This window comes from Heterocephalus glaber, unplaced genomic scaffold, assembly GCF_053883595.1.
Source record: "Heterocephalus glaber isolate CG9 unplaced genomic scaffold, H.glaber_assembly_v1.0 deba00001555, whole genome shotgun sequence".
NCBI classification, from domain to species: Eukaryota; Metazoa; Chordata; class Mammalia; order Rodentia; family Bathyergidae; genus Heterocephalus; species Heterocephalus glaber.
This window is the reverse complement of record NW_028258346.1, coordinates 7,899,145-7,905,144: the sequence shown is the minus strand read 5'-3', so window position 1 is coordinate 7,905,144 and position 6,000 is coordinate 7,899,145.

The following is a 6,000-nucleotide window of genomic DNA, read 5'->3' as shown; positions in this document are numbered from 1 at the left end:
GTAATTGTCATCCAGCCATTGTAACTGGAGCATACATAGGCACCACAGCTGTGTCATCTGACTAAAGACAGGAAATCATCTAAACCAAGAAAACCTGTGTTCATTTTGTAAAACCTTATCAGGAGCCCCAACTCATGAGCTATAAAAACTTTGATCTAAAAGCCAAGATGAACACCTGGCCCAAGTTCTCCTTTCGTGCATCTTTACTTGACTAGTTTTCCACTGCACCACCAGAACCCTCAAGCCAGAGGCGTCTGGCCAAGGATGTGCAGGACTACACGCAGGCCACCAAGCTATTACTGTCAGATCTGTCTCTTATCTCCCCTCTTCCTGTTTCTTATCAATGGAAAGAATGGCCGGGTCTTTCAGAATGAGATATGTGGACTTCTCAGCTCCCGGGAACATTAGTATATCAGATGTTAACAGGTGTAGGTAAGTCTTTAGATTTCTATGCCTAAGCATGTGTGCTACCTGCCATGTCTGGTATTTTCAACCCAGGTATAAGTAGTGCATGTTCAAGAATTTTTTAAAAATTCGAATCACATAGAGTGAGAAATAAAAGTCATGCTGTCCCCTCTTCCCATCCCAGTAGTCAGAAACAACCCTTGGAAGGACAGTGATATGGCCACCTGACACAAGTCCAGAAGGAGACCACCTGACTTTGAATCCCAGCTTTGTTGCTGCTGTCTAGCTGTGTAACTCTGGTCCTAGTTTCCCTCCCTGTGAAATGGGGATGACTTACCTCAGAGGTTTATTGTGAGGCTTAAATAAGCTAGTGTAAATGAAGCCCCTGGAGAATCTGACAGACTCTCTGTCACCGACTGCCACCATCATCGTCATCATCATCAATAGGGGTCAGGAAATGGACAATGTTGAAAAAAAACTATCAGTTCAGATGCTTTTGATTGGGAACACAGAAAACCATGACGTAAAATAGCTTCTATGGTAAGGAAAATTGATGATCTTACACAACCAAAAGCAGAGGGAGGGAGTCCCAGAGTTGTTAGCTCTGGGACCACTTGACCTCAAGAGTTTTCTCATCCAAGAAAACTTTTCTAGAGTGCACCTCTCCCCCATAGTTTACCTTACACCTCATTGGCCACAGCTGTATCACATGACCATGCCTACCCCATTGCTGACAAGAGAATCAAATCTCCATGATCATCTTGGACTCATCAACATTCACCTGAAGTTGAGTCTAAATGCATGGACCTGGGAGAATGAAGGAGGATACATGTTGCTGTTAAGTAATTGATCTCCCTTTTTTATTCCCAAAAGGTGTTTTTAGTGACATGTTCAATTGGATAATATTCAACAAAATTAAGTGATGAAGGGGAAACAAAAGATAAAACAAGGATACAGAAAATGAAGCCTGAAATATGAGCAAGTATCAAAAATAGATGTCACAATACCCTCTGAGCTTGCTAAAGGTGGACAACCTGAGTCTACTCATCAATCCAGGGAGGTTTCTCCAGAGGTTGAGGAGCCAAATAAGCCCCATGAGTATGTTTTTTGGGGGGTCTTGACAGTTTTGCTTGTTTTAGAGCTGCTTGGTTGGTATATGAATCCATGTGCTACAACAACATTTTTGAGGCTAAACGCTTTATAAAGAGGTTCATTTTAGGTCACAGTTTTGGAGGTTGAAAGTCAAGACCAGTTGGCCCCATCTGTTCAGCTTCTGGTGAGGGGCCCCCTGGCTGCTTCACAACATGGCAGAGAAGCAGAAAAGGAAAGGGCTGAGTGTGGAAGAGGTCAAGTTCACAGGTGGCCTCACTTTACAACATCCCACTCACTTGAAAACTAACTCTCTTCACAAGCCCTGTATTCTTCTCTTCCAAGAGTGGACCCACAGTGGCCTGATCACCCTCCTCTAGGCCCCACCTGTTGAAGGTTCCGCCACCCAACTAGGGAGAAGACTTGCAGCACAAGAACCTCTATGGAACACACTCAACCACAGCAGTCACCAGCCTTAAACACTGAAATATTTCATACTGTTTTCTGAAAACCTGTACTTCTGGCTTCACTTTTTAAAAAATTCAAAAGATGCAATAACACTGGGCTAGCCTTCCCACTTCTCAGGTGAAAGTAGCTGCCATCTCTAAAGCACATCTTTGTTCTTTTCACAAGACCCTCCCAGCCCTCTTTCCGCATCTCTTCTCTGCACTGTCCAGGAGCCTTTGAAAGCGACCAGAGCTAGACCGTGGGATAGAATCCACCAGTTCCCTGGGTGGGCACAGGTGCCCCCCCAAGCCTGGACCCCACAAGTGGTCACTGTGGAATGGAACGTACATCCTCAACTTTTCCCTTGCTTGTACAGCCCAGGAGCGTTCCACAGGATTGCTTTTATTAAAGCTCTTTACAAAACCGGGGGACAGAGATTCGGGGGTTCTTATGGCTGATAGAGAAAGGGGAAATGGGGCCTAGGATTCTTCTTCCACTGAGGAATAACTTTCCAAAAGAAAGATTCCAGAATGACTTCCCATCAGAGAAGGCTGGATCTGGAGCAGAAGAAGAATCTGTCTCAATCATGGTGAGATTAAAGAGAATAAGAAACACTTTGAAGCAAAAACTAGATTTGAGAACAATTCTTACTCTGAGAACAATTCTAAAATCTGCCGCTATAAACTCTGATTTTTTACTCAACAGTTAAAGAGGGCTTGGATTTAAAGAGATGCTTTCTGCCTTCTGATTCAGCCATATGGCTTCCGGTCCAAAAATGTCCACTAACTCCAGCAAGTGCTTAAGAAATTCAGCCGAGAATGTTTTAGTCACATTCTTTGAAATGTGAAAAATCCTTTTCCCAGAGCCAGGTAAAGGGGTTCCTAAGCAGATGTCCACAGTGATGGGGCTTATCTGGCTTCCTGTCCAGCTCCACCCACACACTGCTGACTCTCAGAGAAGGTTAGGTAATGATAGTGACTCAGGCAGACAAGAATGTGAATTATGTGTTCTGCAACCCAGATCTAGCCCATGTAAGGTTATTGTTTAACCACAACAGCGAGCCTAAAAAGGAGACACCATCTTCCTTTAAAGGGGAGATTTTGCAGCATTTTTGTGTTTGTGAAACAGCATCCATCCAGTTTGCTGAGCAGAGGAACAGAAGGAGAGTTTAGACCCAGCTGGCAAACTTGCTTTTGACCCTTCTGCAACATGCACACCAAGCCGCACCCCATCCCCACTTGCCACCAGTCTGTACCCATCTCCATCAGAATGTGAAAGACCACAGTGAAGTGGATCAGGGACCAATTAATATAGGCACTAGGTAAAGCAATTGGAAGCCCATGATCCCATTACGTGCCTCAGTGGGCTCTTGAACTGGGATCTGTGACACAGGACCCATCCCTCCATGTGGCAAATGGGCCTGGCTCTTTTACGCCTCGCCTTGGGGGGTGAGTGGGTGGGGTAGAACCACTGCCAGGATCCAGTGGTTCGGGAGAGGGGAGGGCAGAGAAGCTCCAAGAACAGCTGAGGCAGGAGGCCCAAGGTTTCAGTCTCGTTCGGGTCCTAGAGGTGAACACCAGAAGCTCCACCCTCCTCCACCCACCCTCCTTAGTCTATGTCTCCTAGGTTCATTTTGACAAATTTTTTCCACAGCAGAAATCCTAGAGGAAGAGGGAAAAGAATCTACAGTGTGGTGAGCTACCAAAGTGACAGAGCTAGGCTCAGAGGAGGGCAGTTTAGCTCAAGAACCTGGCCCAGCTCTGTGTAACCTTGGACACTGTATTGAACATATTGCCATCCCACTGAAAGGACAGCAAAGGAGTCCATGCTATGAAGACAGAATGAAAGTGTGGATAAATCTGTGAGTTTATTCCCACTTCCAGCCCAGATGCCTAATCTCTGAAATGGACTGTATTGTGTACAAACACAGGTCTGAAATTAACATGTAAAAATGCAGAGTTTATCCTTGACTGAAGCCTGTAAATGCAAGGAGTCAAGTGAGAAAATATCCCTGGCCTATCTTCATAAAGAATCAAACACTACGCAAACTTCAGGATCCACCAAAAAGTAATCTTAGTTACCCACTGAAGTAATTTCAGTGAAGTCTGACATTTCTTTCTTTTTTTTTAAATTCTTTTATTGGTACATTTTAGGTATACAATATGTTTACGTTTATCATTGGGTGCTTGTACCTGTACATGATGTATGTTAGTTCTTATTTTTTCCCCATTACCTGTGCGCCCTTCACCCCCTCCACCCTTCCCTAATTCCATAATTTCATTTCCATTTTTTTTCTTTTCTCATAATTTTTCCTTTCCCTTCTTTCCTTTCCCCTTCCCCTCCCACTACCCCTACACCTTTGGACCTTTTCCTGTTTCAAATGATCAATTATTCATTTTAATCATTTTAATCCTTATTTACCCTTTCAGTTTCTCACACTAGAGAAACTATTTGGTATTTACACATGTGTGTCCTATTTATTTCACTTAAGAGTATGGCCTCAATATGCATCCATTTAGCTATAAATGTCTCTAGTTTCTCATTCTTTATGGCTGAGTAGTACTCCATTTTATTTTTTAAAAACCCACATCTTCTTTATCGAGTTTCCAGTTGATGGACACTTGGGCTGTTTCCAAGCTTTAGCTATTACAAACTGTGCTGCTATAAACATGGGTGCACATATATCGCTGTGGTATGATTCTTTTAGTTCTTTGGGGAAGATACCCAGCAAGGGAATAGCTGGGTCAAATGGGACCTCTAGCCCTAGTTCTTTGAGGTATTTTCATACTGATTTCCACAGTGGTTGCACGAGTCTGCACTCCCACCAGCGATGGAGAAGGGTTCCTTTCTCCCCACAGTCCCGCCAACTTTTGTTATTGGTTGATTTCTTGATAGCAGCCATTCTTTCCGGAGTGAGGTGGAATCTCAGTGTTGTTTTCATCTGCATCTGTTGAATGACCAGTGATGTTGAACATTTTTTCATATATTTATTTGCTGCTTTTACTTGTTTGTCTGAAAAATGTCTGTTCATTTCAGATGCCCATTTTTGAACTGGGTCTTTGAATTTGAGGGTCTGACTTTTTTCGATTCTTTGTATATTCTAGATAGTAGACCTTTGTCTGAGGTACAGCTCCTAAAATTTTTTTCCCACATTGTAGGTTGTCTCCTAGCTCTGTCGGTGGTTTCTCTTGCAGTGCAGAAGCTTTTTAATAAGATGAGATCCCGGTTGATTCTTTGTGCTAGTTCCCGTGCTACTGAGGTTTTGTTCATAAAGTGTTTTCCTATGCCAATGTCTTCAAGAGTTCTACCTAACTTATCTTCCAGCAAGTTTAGTGTTTCTGTCTTAATATTTAGATCTTTAATCCACTTTGATCTTAGTTTAGTGCGTGGTGATAAGTATGGGTCTAGTTTTAATCTTTGGCAGGTTGAAATCCAGTTTTTCCAACACCATTTATTAAATAGGCCATCTTTCCTCCAATGAGGGTGTTTGGCTCCTTTGTCAAAGATGAGGTGGCTAAGTATGTCTGAAGTTGTTTCTGCATCTTCTAATGTATTCCACTGATCGTCACAGTCTGGTATTTCTTAGCACAGGGAAAAATCAAGTCGAGTCAGAAAGTACTTGATACATGCCTACCTACAGAGAGAAGAAGGTAGAATAAAGATTATTAAATTAGCACCTTTTGCACGCCAAGTACAATCTGTAAATGATCTTCCTTTCTTGCAATCCTTCAAGCTAGGTATTTTCTCCATTGTAAAAGTAAAGAAATCAAGACACAGAGATTTAGCAACTTGGCCAATATCACACAACTGCTAAATGACTGAGCCAGGATTTGAGCTTGAGTTTCTATGACGGGGCAAAGATAACATTAATAGGGATCGAGTGCTTTCTGACCTCTTACCTGCATTTCTTTGTCTGACTTTCACACCAGTGCTAGGAGGCAGGTACTATTATTGTGCCCATTTTGCAGAGGAGGAACAAATAAGAAAGCAGCCCAAAGTCTCACAAGCACACAGAAGAAGAGCCACGCATTAACCCCAGGTCAGGGTGGCCCCCCAGCC